Below are 17,495 nucleotides of genomic sequence, written 5' to 3'. Positions count from 1 at the left end.
TTCGACGGTATGCGGTCAAATAGGACCACACCTTGTTAGCGGCGCTCATTCCGCCGAATGGTCGGACATCTTCCGTTCAATACGGATAGCATTTCAGTCTTCTATTGCGGCGACAATGATCAGCAGTTCGCCGATGACCTGCCATGCCGTTATTTCAGCATGATTTCGTCCACGGCCGCTTCTGCGTATTTGTGATGATCAGGTTTCAGACATGATAAAGTTGCCGGGCAGTATTAATTCGAGATTGTTGAATTGCCATTCCATTGTTGATGAATGATCCATCTACGTCAGTGGTCGTCGTCCGTGCCACCAAACGAACTGACCATCAAATTACGATGACATCTTCAAACAGTTAACCGTGAAAAGCCGCCTATTGTTATAGGCCCCATCTTTCTCGATACGCAGCTGATGTTGCTTCGATGAAAGTTGGTATGACTACGTCCGCCAAGACGACACCAACCAGCCACGTCAGTCCGGCAACAAGCTCTTCGGTATCTGGTTGAAAGATAAAGCCGTATAACCGTTTCTTCGTCGAAGATTCCAGATTCCATTCTGATACCAGATCTCCCGAGATTGCCAGTAGTTGCGCGTACAATTTTCCGGGATACATCCGCCGCCCTCATCATCTCTGCCGATAGCCTCCGCTATTCAGAGTAGTATCATCAGCAACAAATACCGGGTATCTCTTCTTCACTGCCGATATATCGGAGTCGCCACGCCATCAACATTCGCAGGTCAAGTCGCTCGTTGTTGTGCCGAGTTGTTGAACCGCGATCAAGACGGAATACCGTTTAGATTTCATTGTGAAAAGCCATTTCGTCGTTATCAGAAAGCCGCTTTTAAGATACACGAGCCGGCATCGTATAATACGCAAACTGCGCCAGACGGATGTCCTCATCGTAACCGTACACCGAGCCTTCATATTCGGATCTTCTTTCATGAAAGAATTTCTCCTGCACCAACAACCAAATCCAGTATCTCCCGAAGTACGGAAGAATGATAACGACAATGAGGATCATGAAACAGCGATATTCCATCTTTATACGCGACCGGTCAACGAAATCGCGGAAAATCCAAATGCGTTCGTATTATCAACATTTCCGTTATCGTACCACCAGCAGTTCATCGCATCCGTTCACGGGCTCGAATTGGACGATCACGGGATTGATTAAAAAGTTCGTTGAAGCGAATTCGGTTACTTGAAACTCATCATACAAAAAGCTCACGCCCAGACAAGTTTTACAGCCGTTCGCCAGATACGCAAAGTTTTCGATCACGAGCATTGCCCGCAAGCTTCACGTTGATATTTTATATAGACCGCAAACATCCACCATATCCCCGCAAACAACGCCAAATACCACAAAAATCTAGTCGTCATGCTGAAATACCGGCACCTTCACCGGTAAACGCCGGACTTCATGTTCAGCCATGACGCCATCGCTCAGCTCGGCACTATTGAAAGCTTCTGTGAGGTTCGAGAAGCTCAATGTTCGACGATTTCATTATGCGCAGTCGAAAATCAATAACGATCTTTCGTTGGTTTTCAAGATACGGCGGAAGATGCCCGCCTCTGACCAAACACAGCCGACCGAAAAGTGACCGTTTAAAGTTCTTCGCGACATCAACAAACAACATTTCGGGAGCATTTTCTTTACTGTTTCCGGTGAGCTGAGTCCTGGCACAGGCCAATGTATCATCTTCGAATGGTATCGCGACCATCGACATATTACCTGCGCCTTCAGCACCATAAATCTCTATCTTCTGAATAAGCCTCCCGTCACCGAAGTCCGCTCGATCCGCCGAGCTGTGACATTCCTTTCATTGCGAACTTTTCAAAAAAGCGACGACTTCGTTTTCCTCACCAGCAGAGGCTCATCGCCAGCCATGCCAGTACAATACTGCGGAACGACATCCTCGACCGAAATCGCCTGCCGTATGACAGCCGAAAGCCTTCGGGAAAATTCGGTTTACTGCCGGCGTCTTCACATCGGTGAATTCGGGCAGACCAGGAACGTTATCCTGCATTCTTTATAAAATGTTCTGGTAAGAGATCCGACGACGGTCCACGTCAGCCAGTCGTTTGCCGAGGTTTCACCATCTGGCATCGATGCATAAGCCCGTATTCTCAGACGTTCAAGTTGAATTTTGAGCAACTTCCAGCCAGTCGGTACTCAGCCAATCGCTGGCGAGCGTTAATAAAATCAATGCTTTGCGGTTTATTTATCGGGGTAACGATCGCAAGAAGCCATCGAAAGTCAGATTCGGTACGCTGAAGATATCACCGTTTTCGCGCCAAGCATGTTGCTCGCTTCCGGATACTTTCGCCGCCAGCCAGCACGAGCCTTCATACCATTCGCTTACGCAACATCAGTTCCTCGCCGGTTCAGGTAGTACAACCACCATTTTGAGAACTGATCTCGTTATCGGGCCTATCATCATGAATGGAAAGCGTGTTAAACAGCCTGGGTGCCTTCAGGTGGAACATGCGCGTTTGCCCACCGTGGGTTTAGCAGTAAAGCGACCACCAGTGCCGCATCAAAGCCGAACATATCTATCGCGCGGTAAGTCGAATATAAAGAACATTAACGACCTCGAGCCAGCCACCGAGGTCAAGGCCAAACGACCTGTTCTTGATCGACATTGAGGCGCTGTAGTTCAGTTATCAAGACAACCTTCGCTCTAAATATTTCATAACAACCAGCTCCTCGAGCCCTTTCTTGTTCGTTTTCTCCACTCGCCCTTCAGCTGGTTTATCCGTTGAACTTCGTAGTTTTTCCCGAAGCTAAAACCCCATTGAGTTCAATACCCGCATCCGCCATCTCTCGATTTGTCCTCTAACCGTCTTTCTGTTGCATTAGGCCCATCTTCACGCTTCATCAATCTTTCATTCGTCTTCAGAAAGCCGTTTCAGAGCCAAAGATCGCTTCATTATCAACCCCATGTCGAAAATCACCAATGTAAAATTAAACAATACCGTTCAACATTACCCGGAAAGTTCATTTTTCATGGTTTAATGCCGTACCTGTTCAATTTCGACCGTAATCTTCATCCTCTCCCTCGCCAGCCCGCTTAACTTCCCGACCTTTCGACAGACTTGTAACCGCAATACCGATACCGTAGTCTCATTGTGTTTGCGCACTTCGTGTCTCATTATTTATCGTTCTATCACCGTCGAAATGAAGCGTCATCTTCATTACGCAGCAACAATGCCATTGTGTCATTATTGCCACCAGTAACGATTACCGACGTTACATTGCGCCCGATGGCAGCTCGCTCAACATCATAGCGGTTAACCGGAATCGATATTTAGCATTGATAAAATTCTTTATCGCTAAATCAAATAATATTCGGTATACGTAAAATCACCTTCATTGACTGCTTGGTGAGGTTCGAAAACACAAAGCAGAAATTTCGCTGGGCAACATTCAACACTTCACTTATTTCAAATTAACAGTCACAAGATAAATATGTAATAATTAAACCTTCTCAAATAATATTACCTACGCCTGAAATATTGGTCAGCAACACGTTACCGATTTAAACATGCCGGTTCAAAACAGTTTAGTCGTCTTCACCAGAGGCATGACGTTACGTTTCCCGACGAGCAACAAAGTAACTGTTACACCTTGGAAAATATTAGCAGTCGTTAGCTGAAATCATCTTCGAACCGCTTCAATGAAATTGGCTTATTAACGCCTTAGAACTTCAGCACTTCGCAATTATGGTAGAAACATGGGTTCTGACAACGCGACGGCATTAGCCCACCAATTGAGTGAACATTTTTTCGCATCGTAACAAAGGAAGCCAAGAAACCAAAACACGCAGAAAGATTCTCATAGTGAGTCATCGAGCACTCAACAGTGACCGAAACCTAAGTTACCGAAGTATACGTAAATATTTAAAGGCGATTGACGGGAAAACATTACGCTGGCGCTGGTGTTCATTTCAGCACGGTTTAATTCGGAACACTGTAGCGCTTTCAGAGCAGGCGTTGTGCTTCATTACCAACCAAACCGAAAACAGGGTTCGCTCTCGTCTTCACTTTGAAATACCCGATTGAAATTGTAACAACGTACTTTCAGTGCTTTTAAAAATGCTTTACCGATGTCATCATCAACAGGTTTCGTTACGTAATATTGACAAGCGTAGTGCTGGTTATTAGCGCAGTACTGGTCGGCTTCGTGCCGTAACAGTACCGCAATTGCGCACGCTTCTGGCCTTTCGACGCCAGAACTTCCTTTTTCATAGAGAAGATTATGAAGCGTTTCAATTTGAATGTTTGGTGGTTAAACACCGATGACGTCAGCATCAATTTGTTGTGTTTCGACAATCTGCCGCCTTCTCCTCCGTTCAGTTGATCGCCGTTCACCGGTTGCGTTCATGCCGACAGTGAGGAGATGGTTTACCATCACAGTCAACATGTTCAACGCTCTATCAATGGCATCATATCAGGCGGTGTTGTTTTTCATTCTCATTGCCGCAGCCTACAGTTCAGGAAGGAGCATCCACTCATCTTCAGCTGTCCGGCGCACCTCGCTCCTCATTGTTACTCGTTCGATATGGTTTGTCCAGATGACCTTGCCTTTTCACCTTCCTGTTCGTTCCATATGCTGCTGTGTTCGACGCATTTTCTCGAATGATTCCTCGATCGAAATTCCTTCTGGTGTTGAGGACGTAATGTTTCAGCTTTAGAGGTAAACGAGTTGAAGTTTCTCTCTCTTCAAAGTTATATCGTTATTTCATCGCCGGAACCTGCATTCTTATTTCACCTGCATTCCGAGCATTGAAATGTTACTATAGCGAAAGTTCCGTTTGTATTCTTCTCGCATTTCTGGCATCCATGTTGTACCGCGCGACAAAAGACAGAGTCAATTCGACTACGTCCAGCACACCAACACAGAAGGAGATTCCGGTCAACAGGAGTCGGACACCAGACCCGCAGGGAGGGGAGATCAAAGAAGCCGTGGGCACATGCAGCACCGCCTCCTCATGGATGCCTGTAGAGAATAGGTCAATCTGGACAAACCACTCTCAGAGAACGATCTCAACCGGAGCTGGTGAGGTTGGTGACATGGATTATTGGATAGTAGACGTCCTCACTCCTACTGTATGAATGTTCTAATTGCATTAGACACGGCGGATATGGCAAAGGATGGGGAGCGTGTACTGTGTCTGCCTGACACTCTTCCCTGACAGCAGGGCATCACACACACTACATTACGGTGTTGTCTATGATGATGCCAGGAAGAAGATTGTCTTCTATTGATGTGAAGGAGAAGAAATGCCGACGTTGATAATGCTGACTGTAGTGAACCACTGTACGATGTTCGGGGTGTTTAACCCACATCTCCTCACCGTCGCATTCTGTAGTATACATCAACATTTATATATGTTAAAACAATGATTTGCTGGCGGCACTGTTTGATGCTGATGTTTTTCCGGTGATTTAAACCGTTATCCAAACACTTCATAACTTGATATCTTCTATGAAAAGGAAGCTTTACATAATGATCAAGCACATGGCATTGCCATGTATTCACATACTCGGTCAAAGTGTGTACCATTTACACAACACAAAGCCAGTAGTAGCTGCTGATCTACTGCACTAATAAGCGAATAAGCGTCCAGCGTCTACATTCTACTTCCAATGATACATGTAAGAATATGTGTGCGTGGTGAGCACTGGGCACTAAAAAACATTTTAAAAAGCACTAGAAATTTTGTTGTTGTTACACCGTATTTCCCATCAGACATTTCTGCCACAATAAAGCAGCAAATACATATTCAGAGGTAAATGTAGCCTTCGAAAGCTTCGCAGCTTAAAGTATGAGAGTACAACGCACCTGCTCTTAAACATACAGTGGACGAAGTGCCAAAATCCGCAGCATTGTTTTGCAAGTAATGAGTGAGCCCATGGGCACATGGACGTTTTTTCCCCGTCGCCACGATTTGCTAGAAAATTCGTGCACGTATTTTTACGCATACTTCCAGTGACTTAAGCTTCGGATCACCGGTACAGGCTTCGATGACTTCACTATGGAGAGATGCGTTAAAGCCACCTCTATGGTAAAACTGTTGCATTATTAACAGAGAGTCGAAACCCAAACGGGACGAGATGCGTTTAACCGCCTTGTTGATGCAGAAAAAAATGTTCACTTCCAATTAGCCTTTATAATTTCAAGCACTAAAGATATTTGTTGTCAAAGGTTATATTTTTATGTTGCAGCACAAAGTTCTAAAAATAGTGTAGTGGCACTTTCATTGGTAAAATGAAGTCTCAGATGAGGTTCCAGAAAGTCTAGCTTGCTTGAGAATCTGGAAGTTAAAGTTTCCAAAAAGTACGTTCATGATTGTCATAACAGATTACTTCCCCTTATTGTGAGTGTTGCTCCTCATCTGAGCACATGGTTTGTCACTGCCTCCATGTTGGAGACATTCAGCTGTTTTAGTTGGCATGAACACAAATGTGAGCATTGTTTCAGTTATTGTAATATATTTCCACAAGCATACATATGGTAATATTATTTGAAGGTTTTATATCTCAGGCTATATTCATCTATTTATTCAACTGTTAATTTGAAGTAATTTTACTTAGGACTTGTCATGTAAGTTTGACTGTTAGGAATAATTGAGTGTTAGGAATAATTCTACTCAAAGCAAGTCTGTATTTCTGCTGTGTTTCTTGTCCCCTCGCCTAGCCAAAGCAAGCATTCAAAGTAAAATTGAACATTGAACGTATACCAGAATAAATTATTGGTGAGTAAAGAATTTGTGTGTCTTGCATCCACATCAGTTCAGAAAATTTTTCTAAATAATTGCCATATGATGTTGGAGCTGAAGAACGTTGACCATCAGAACTTTAATGCCAAATAACGTCAGTAGTGTTACCCTAATTGGACTTAATGAATATTTGTAAACATTTGTTGCTCTGCATAATGACCATCATAGTATAGTGTAACGTAATGTGCTAGTGATGGCAACGGGCAGGATGATGTGTTTCCATCTGCAGGAAGAACAATCTAATTTGACATTGAATGAACAATCTGATAATGTGGAACATAGAGTGCAAACTGTAGAGACTTCTGCGAAGGTATATCTCCAGTTGACCAGCGTTCGAGGCTAACCACACTAATGCTAAGTCTGTCGTCAGAGTCAGGAAGAGTTAAAACTTTGACTGAGAAAGGGAAAGTTGTTACATTACGATGGTCAAAGAATTGACAAATTGGCAGCGCTTTCAGCCATAACGAAGAAGAGAAATGAACTTTCCAGATTAATGTTGAACAGTGGTAGTGACAATTTACATTCAGTGAAGTTTACTTTGTGAGTTGATTGATTTGTGTAAACAGTATCACACTTACTTTGCTTCCTATTATGAGCAGCTTGATTCTGAGGCAGATAGAGATTGTGAGAGAAAACGCGTTATGAAGAAAAGGATATTTCTATTTCTAGCTTTAGAAAGGTAGTTGAAGGTTGATTTCAAATGAGAGACTATTGTTAGATAAGTGTGATAATCTGTCAAATAGGGTTCCCAAGCTTCAGGAAAAACTACAAGTTCAACGAGATCGGCTCTAGCTAAGGAAAAGGCAAAATTGGCTGAACTTCTTGCAGAAAAAGACATGTTGGAGGAAACACGTAAAATGAAGGAGCTTCAGTTGAACATAGAAATAGCTAAGACTAGGGCAAGAGAGAAGGTTTATGCTGATATAGACTTGGAGCTACAGGGTGATTTTAACCTCAATGTCCCCAGTCAGGGTGTAGGTGTAGTTAAACATGAAGAACCTCAGACAGAATACAAGCCTCAAGGTCTGAACCCAAATGCAAGTTATTTTACTCCTTCAACACAAGTTCACCCACCTTTGACTATGAATACTATGCATTCACATTCTGAGTTCAGCAAACATTGCAGCCTACTCAGAATGATGTGCTACTGCAAACCCACAGACAGATGACAACTGCCATGTTTCTTCCACAACCTGAAGTACCCAAGTTTAGGGGTGACCCAACAGCATACAGCTCATTCATGATGTCATTTGATGCTAGGATAGTTCCTCACACCACAAACAGTATAGACAGGTTGTACTACCTGGACCAGCAGCTGGAGGGGAACCAAAGGAGCTTGATAGCTTGATGTTTGTACATGGCACCAGTGGAGGATACATGAAGGCTCGGGAGTTGCTGGCTGGCGAATACGGGGATCCATACAAGGTTTCTACAGCGTACGTCAACCAGGCATTTTCATGGCCAGATATTAGGCAAGAAGTATAGTCAGAAGTTGAAACAGTTCTCATTCTTTCACCAAATGTTCACATGCTATGAACAAGGTTATATCTCATATGGGACTCTCCTGAACCATGCACCCAACTTGCAGGCTATAGTACAGAAGTTGCCCTCAACACCTCCAGAACAAGTGGCGAGATCACATTACTAAGTGTAGGATCCAGAACAACAGGATGATTGGATTTTAAAGACCTCGTGGAGTTCATAGACTTTGCAGCCAAATCAGCTTAATGAGCCCATTTTCAGTAAAGAAGCAATGAGTAAAACTGAAAGTAATCGTGGGACATACTCCTAGCAGAGGATTTAGTAAAGGACAAGCTGATTGCTAGTAAACCAAGGTCTAGCACTTTCGCAACAAAATGTCGGACAGAACTACACTGATCACAAGAAGAAAGTATCCTGTCACTTCTGTTGGAAGCACATGACATCGATGACTGTGAAGCCTTCAGCAAAAGACACTGAACGAGAAACGTACTTTACTTGAGAGAGAAGCAATATGTGTTATGGATGCTACGGATACAAACCACGCTGTCAAAGGATGTCTAAGAAAGAGAATATGTAGGAAGTGGGAAAACGTCATCCAACAGCACTACATGACGATAACTTTCAAATGAGACACAGCAGCCATCACATTCAACAGACACCAAGTATCAAACAGAAGGCAACGGCAACCAAAAGGATTTAACAGAAACAGTGTCATCTTCTTGTAACAGTACCAAGTCTGACTCGGTGGAAACTGTGCTACAGTCGATTCTACCTGTCATCAGTGTACGCCAGCAAGGTAACAGTAAAGCGGTGAAGACTTATGCACTCTTAGACAATGGGAGTACTGGTTGCTTCATCACTGAGAGACACTGCAAAGATCAACTTGGCGCATCAACAACTACGACAACTCTGAAATTACAGACTATGCACGGTGTAGATATGGTAGAAACCTCAGCTGTAACTGGCCCCTCACTGTAACTGACAATCAGGACAATCATCCAGTCTATCTCCCTAGGATTTTGTAAAGGAAATACCCAGTTAATCATAACCAGATTCCTGATCCAAAGTTTCTCGAGCGCATTCTCTCTGATTTGAAGATATGGCAAGTAAATTACCTGAATTTTACCCAGAACTCTGAAGTTGGTCTCCTCAATTGAAGTAACTGTCCTTCAGCCTTACAGCCTCAAAAGGTGATTCCATCAGATGGGGGATGGTCCGCTCAAGAGCGTTGTATAAGCATGGCTGGACGATTAATGGGCCTCTACATGTGAAGTTTAATAGTGAGAGAAACGCCCTTGTCTGGCAACAGAGAGTCATCCTTTGCGAAAAGAGTTCTGTGGAAGGAATGTCTAGCTCCGAGCCTATCGTTAGGATCTTCGAACGACTTCAGTGAGCAGGATCTCGCAAAGTACCAGGGAGAAGGGCTATTCAAGAGAAGATAGGAGATTTAATATGGAGACAGCAGAGGAATAGGTGAAATATGTCAATGTATCACTATGAGCTTCCATTACCATTCAGAGATGATACATTATGTGCAAAACAACAGGACTCAAGCACAGAGCAGAGCGAAATGGCAAAGAAAGAAAAATGCTCCAGAATGAACAGTACTACAAGGATTATGTAGGTTTTGCATGATAATCTCCTTGGAAAAGGGCTTTCCGCGTACAAGATACCTGAAGGTCAACTGTCAGCTGAATCACAGAGAATTTGGTATCTTCCGCACCATGGAATCTATCAATCCAAAAGCCAACAAAGATCCGTGTGGTTTCGACTGCAGCGCCAAGCATGAAGGAACATCATTGAACGACAGGCTTCTGCAAGGTCCAGACCTCACAAACTCTTTGATAGGTGTTTTGACAAGATTCAGAGCTGAACGGATAGCATTCATAGCAGACATAGAGTCCATGTTTTACCAGGTGAAGGTGCCAGTGACTCAACATGACAGCCTAAGATTTTGTGGTGGCCCAACGGTGATCTCAACGCTGACTTACAGGAATATAGAATGGGTAAAAACATATCTTTGGAGCAGCTCTCCTCTCCCAGCATATCCAACTTTGCATTGAAAGCCACAGCCAACAGGGCAGAAGAAAGGTTTGGCAGTCTCGTAGCTGATGTAATCAGAAAGAACTTTTACGTTGATGACTGCTTAAAAATCTGTAGAAAATGACAAGACAGCTATAAAGCCAATTCATGACGTGAGAGCCGCATGCGCAGATGGGGGTTTCAAATTAACCAAATTCAATTTCCAACAGTAGCAGAAACGTTTTGAAGTCAATCCCAGTTGGTGATCATTCCAAAGAGATTCAAACCCGTGACCTGGATTATGATGAACTGCCAATTGAACGTGCTCTGGGATGAAAATGGTATGTAAATACAGCATGATTTGGATTTTCCACCGACTTGCATTGAGAAACCAGTCACTACGTCGTGGTCTACTATCCACTGTTTCATCTCTGTATGATCCCCTTCGGTATCGCTACACCTTATCATTCTTCCCCCGTTAAGCTGATACTTCAAGAATTGTGCCAACAATGATCTGACTGGGATGATGATATACCAGGAAAGTATGAAGTCTCATGGAAAGTGCGGTTGAAGGAGCTCCAGATACTTGAAACTCTGAAGATTGAACGATGCCTGAAGCCTGCTGAGTTCGCAAAGTTAGTATCTAAACAGGTTCATGTGTTCTCTGATGCCAGCTCGGTGAAAAGGGTACGGCTGTGTAGCTTATCTTCCTCTTTCTTGATGCTGAGCAAAATGTCCATGTTGCTTTCTTCTAATGGGAAATCAAGACTGGACTCCTGTGAAACCTGTGAGTATTCCACGCCTTCGAGTTGACGGCCGCTACAGTCGCAGAAAGTTCAAATAGCTCAACTTATGCTGAAAGAACTTGATACAGATATTGATAGCTGGACCTACTTCACAGACTCAACGACTGTCCTCCATTATATCAACAGTGAGAAGAAGAGATACCCAGTATTTGTTGCTAATCGTGTGAGATTGATAAGGACTACCTAAAAAAAAGATTGAAGTATGTAGAATTCGATGAGAACCAGCGGATATAGCATCCAGAGGAGCTGAGCACAGCACAACTACTGGCGCAATCAGACTGGTTTGAAGGACCACAATTCCTCAGGAGATCTGAATCAGAATGGAATCTGAAGCAACCCGGACCGGCAGAATCTACGTTGTAGAGGAAACAGTTGCAACTACGTGTGTGTATCACCAACCAAGATGCAATGTGGAAGGGCTTGACACTTTGATTAAACATTATTCAAGTTGGTATCGCCTTTTGCCGGGCGTAGTCATATATCTCCAACTCATATCAACAACATCAAAGCTCGGGACAGGGAAAAGAAAAGGTAAAGTTGAATCGCAGCAATATATAAACCGCCACCGCTACAGTTGAGAAACTTGAATGTGCAGAGAATATCATCATGAAGTTTGTGCAGTCCAAGAGTTTCGGCTAAGGAAATCCATGTACTCTTACAGCAGTTGAACGAGGCCGAGTACCGAAGCACAGCTCGGCTCTACAAGCTGGATCCATTCATCAACAATGGAATTCTCAAAGTAGATGGCAGACTCAGCAAGTCTCAGATCCCAGATGAAATAGAAGCAATTCTCAGATTCTTTCTACCCAGCAAACATCATGTCACAAGCCTGATCATACAAAACATACACAAGAAGCCAGGCCATGTGGGACGAAATCATGTACTTTCTCAAGCTGGGCGCGAGAAAAGCATGGGTCATCAGAGCTTAACGAAACCGTGAGAAACATACTGTCCCATTGTGTCACCTGTCGAAGACTGAAAATGCCTCCCATGTGAACAGAAGATGTCCGACCTACCATTCAGCAGAGTGAATCCAGCGCCGCCATTTACATACTCAGGTGTAGATTTCTTGGTGGCATGCATACCATCAAAGAAGGTTGCAGGGAAACAGATGAAACGCTATGGAGCACTGTTCACATGTTTAGCTTAATGGTAGAGCCATACACATCAAACGCCAACTCTTTGGACACAGACTCATTCATACATGCCTTGCGCTGCTTTATAGCACGAATGCGGACCTGTCAAAGAAATATGGTATGTGACAATGGCACCAACTTCATTGGAGCTGCCAGAGAATTGAAAGAAGCACTAGCAGAATCTTGATCAAAACAGCATCCACTCTCACCTACTGCAAGCCAACATCGACTGGAAGTTTAACCCGCCATCAGCCAGTCACATGGGTGGTATGGGAACGCATGATAGGTTCTGTACCTTAAAGATTCTATCTCCCATGCTGTATGAGTTCGAGACCGTTTGATGACGAAGATACCGCACCCTGCTATGCGAAGTAGAAGCCATCGTCAACTCCCGGCCCACTCACCACAGTTCGCGACGCCACTGACCTGAACCCCTAACGCCAAACCTGTTCTGCTCATGATAAAAATCCAACGTTTTCATCACTGCCCACAAGGTAAATTTCAACGCGATGATGTCCTACATGCGTCGGAGATGGAGAAGGATTCAGCATCTCGCAAATGTATTTTGGACAAGGTGGAGGAAAGAATACCTGTATTCCCTACAAGAGAGACAAAAATGGAGTACAACCAAAACGCAAACATTGAAATAGATGACATTGTACTCCATCAAGGATGAAAATGCACACAGATCATGCTGGCCCATGGACGAGTGCGATCAAAGTTGAGCCAGACAAACAGGGCTTTGTGAGAAGTGTGATACTGAAAAACTCAAAGTACAGAACTGCGCAGACCTGTACCAAAACCAGTGTACTATTACTTCCAAAGACGAGTGCGAAAATATGATGATGTGTGAAATCTTGTCAGGAAAATTGACATTGTGTATGAATATGTATTATATAGTTATGGGTTGTATGTTATTTTGTAGATTGTTTCTTGCATTGTGAGAAGTTTGTTAAACAATGCTGTTTAAGAGGCCGAGTGTGTTGATGCAGAAAAAAAATGTTCACCCAATTAGTTTATAATTTCATGCACCAAAGATATTTGTTGTCAAAAGGTTATATTTTTATGTTGCAAAGTACAAAGTTCTAAAATAGTGTGTAGTAATTTTCATTGTAAAATTTAGTTCAGATGAGGTTCAGAAAGTCTAGCTTGGCTATAACTGTTATTAGTTTTCCAAAAGTATTATCATGATTGTCATATAACAGATTACTACTTCCCCTTATTGTGAGTGTTGCACCTCATCAGAGCATTAACATGGCTTGTCACTGCCTCCATGTTGGAGACATTCAGCTGTTTTGCCAGCTGGCATGAAACAATAAATGAGTAGCATTGTTTGCTATTGTAATATATTTCAAGGCATAATAAGGTAATATTATTTGAAGGTTTTGTTAATTGTACATATTATTCATTTATCTTGTAACTGTTAATTTGAAGTAATTTACTTAGACTTGTCATGTAGTTTGACTGTTAGGAATAATTGAGTGTTAGGAATAATTTACTTAGCAAGTCTGTATTTCTGCTTTGTAGTTTTCTGAACCTCACCAAGCCAAAGAAAGAAGTCAAAGTGAAATTGAACATTGAACGTATACCAGAATAAATTATTGGTGCGAGTAAAGAATTTTTGTGTCTTTCATCCACACACTTGGCTACCCAACCGCCCGTTTGCAGCCAAATGTAATGGACAGCTTCCTTGAAATGTTGTACAACCGTTTTTCTTATGAAACATATAGGAAGCCGCTGTACAAGATCTATTTGTTTATATCTCAAGAGTATTGTGTTGTGGGGTGATAACCTGTTAATTATACAGTGGAAGCCCTCTTAAAATGAGAGCGCAATGCCGTTTAGAGAACTTTTCCCTTCCATCCATCGCCACTGCTCAGGCCTCTTTGACACGGTTGAGCGACTGACATTGGTAACACGCCAATTAATTTATAATACATGCGTGAAACGTAAATACCACCAATTTACCTCACCTACCCATGCGTAATCCTTATCTATACCCATTTATCAGCAAAAGCAATGAGCTAACAATGTCGATGGTAATCCATTGTGCTGTTAATACACACATCCAGGCAATCAACAGGAGGGCCTGAGATACCGGATGTCGGTTTAGAGTACAAGTTCGGGCGATCTTTCTTGTGCCGAGATACGGAATAGACTGACGCTGGAGTAGTTAATCGATCATAAATTAACAAGCTTCCTGCCAGGACGATATTCTAGTGCCGATATTGGAGGAACATGCCGGATTGGAGGGCTGTTGGTTTTGAAGGCTTCCACTCCGAAATATATTTGTAACGTTGATGGTTTCTTTATAGTTTATAGTCTCAAAGCAATAAGTTAGACTCATTTGGAAATGAAGGTAGCAATAACTCCGTAGAAGCTGTGTGGGATCGGTTGACAAAGTGTTAAACCTATACGTATTATGCAACAACTGACCATTATCTGTGTGGTAATATTGCTTATATACGCCTTTCCAGACCGTTTTCTTTCATCAACTATTTTAAGCTTCCTGAGGTTTTGATTAAAATCAAACCACTTTTGATCGGGTGACTTTTGCTTTCGGGATATTTCTAATATAAGACTGACTGACTGACTGAGTTTGGTTTTACTGCTTTTAGCAATATTCCAGCAACATCATGGCGGGGAACACCAGAAATGGCTTTCACACATTGTACCCTTTGTGGGGATTCGAACCTGGTCTTCGGCGCGTGATGAGCCAACGCTTTAACCACTAGGCTACCCAACCACTTTTGATCGGGTGACTTTTGCTTTCTTCGGGATATTTCTAATATAAGAACCTGGCTACAAAGAACATAGGGATAACCTAACAGAACCATATAAGTTCAGAAGGGTGCAAGTTCTGATAATGGCGTCTCATTCAGAACCAACATCAGCCCAAGCTCCAACAACATCACCACTGTCCACACCAACACCATCACCAGCAAGGCAACATCTCCTAAACTAAACTAACAACTAAACCTTCAACACTCTCACCAGCATGGCAAACAAAAGCCGCAACAGCACCAAAAACGAAATCAGCACCAGAGCAACCAACATATTTACCAACACTTACAACGGCAGTTCCAACTACAACAACACCAACACCATCACCACTACCAACATAAACACCAACAACCGAACTTTGGTATATTAACATGCTTCATCTCATTAATCCCCAACCCGGCGTCATGATTGGCCAAATCATGGAATATGTTTGTGTTATTCATCCGAGGGCGAGAACAACTGTAACTCTGGGCCAAAACTCGATACCATTACAGTGATTGAATGCGTGAGTTAACATGAAAAATCCCACAGGCCGTATTTGAGCCATATTGTTACTGAAACAACATCAATAATATATTTTAAACTGTAAATAATCGATCTGGACCAGATAATCCAGTGATCAACAACATGAGCATCGATCTACGCAATTAAACTATGATCACATGTGTCAACCAAGTCAGCGAACCTGACCACCCGATCCCGTTAGGCGCCTTTTGCAGTATGGGTTACTGAAGATTAATTGTAACCAGGATCTTCACGTGTTACGAATGACTGAATGAATGACAGAATAAATGAATCCTATCAAAGTTACCGTTTTCACATATGCTAAGTATGAAGATCTATGTACAACGATTTACTCACACAATAGGCTGTTGGTGTTTAGGTAAGTTTCCAAATCGATAGTCGATGCCATTGATAATTTTACCTCTTCGTAATTCGTGAAACAAGCATGCTTTTTCTGATGAGTCTGAATGGGGCTTGACCGACAAATATGTTTGATTTATTCTTGCTCTTTTGCATTGGTTTTTTAAATTTATCGCAGGCATATTCAAGCTATATGACAGGGCAGTAATTAATCGAGTAAATGTACTGTCTGGACAAGACAATCCCATGATCAACATCATGAGCATCAATCTACGCAAATCGGAAGACCAATTCCAACCCGGATCATCGTTGGTTGCATTTCTTTTTGTGGCCTGTTCAAATTCCATTCCTACTTATCGATTTGAACACAACAATCACCATTTTAATCTACAGCTTTTAGTGTTTGTGTTGGAATACTGTGAACGAAACGCCTCGTCGATGATTTCAGCTCATATTATTGACCGCATCAATAATTGGAAGTTTATGCCAAACGGAATCTTTCTATATAAACAAGTCTTGTTAGTATCTGTCTTTCACACCTGGTAGTCACTTAAATCAAAAATAGAAAGAACGACATATGTGAAATTTATGTTAGTTACTTTATAAACAGAAATATTTCCATCACAATTTGACTGAATATTTATTTAATGTGGGTCTTGCATTTACCGCAATCCATTTAGAAACTGACAACGCGGCAAAATTCAAAAATACACAGATCATTCAAAAAGTACATGAATAGTCACGTAATGGACTCACATAATGAGTCAGGAGAATACACGCGTCTCCCTCAACGACATCGTCAATTGGCGAATTATGTCAGCAGGAATCCTATTCTGTAAGTCCAGGGCCCTTTATTCTGCAAACGGTCGTAGCCCCTAAGATTCTTAACTTTGATCGTAGTCACGTGTTAGTGAATTGACTTAAGAAGTTCGTGGGGCTAGGAACACTTCAGGAATAACTAGCCAGGAGTGTCAGCTCAAGTTCCTGTGGGTTCACTAGGGGTGGTACACGCAGTCTCAGCTGACGGTCATGGTTTCAGAGATGTTCAATGGGGTTCATGTCACGCGTTCTGTTGTCGAATGAAGGGCATCACAAGAAACCAAACGCCTCATCCCTGCATCGCTGGACATTCAGATCTCCTCGGGTGAATACCAGTCTTGTTGTTCTCTGGCCACAAATGCCATCCCATATTGTGACGCCCCCTTCTTATACGCTGTTTGGCGTCAGTGGCTCCCCTTTGAGTAAAAACTCTCGAACTCTGCCATCGCTTCTGAACCGACTGAACCGACATTCATCTGTAAGAAGCGCCCTCTCTTAGTCACGTCGCTTCCACTGACGTACATTGGTGACGGTGTAGACGGGTCAAGGCCATTCCACGGAAAGTCGTAGAAGGACTGTTCCTCAGTCTATCAGTTTGCTGATGGTGGCCTGTCTGCATTTGAAGGTTCTTACCAGTTGCGTTATGAAGTCCCCATATTGCACATACCGATAGTCCTGTCTCATTGCGCTTGCCTTAATCTTGGCATATTCGTGGTGTTCTCTCGGGGCTACTGCATGCTTGTCTATGATGACGCCAGGAAGAAGATTGTCTTCATTGATGTGAAGAAGAAGAAAGTCATGT

Source organism: Haliotis rubra, unplaced genomic scaffold (assembly GCF_003918875.1).
Source record: "Haliotis rubra isolate DU_JTF1 unplaced genomic scaffold, ASM391887v1 Scf2183, whole genome shotgun sequence".
NCBI classification, from domain to species: domain Eukaryota; kingdom Metazoa; phylum Mollusca; class Gastropoda; order Lepetellida; family Haliotidae; genus Haliotis; species Haliotis rubra.
This window is presented reverse-complemented; position numbering follows the sequence as displayed.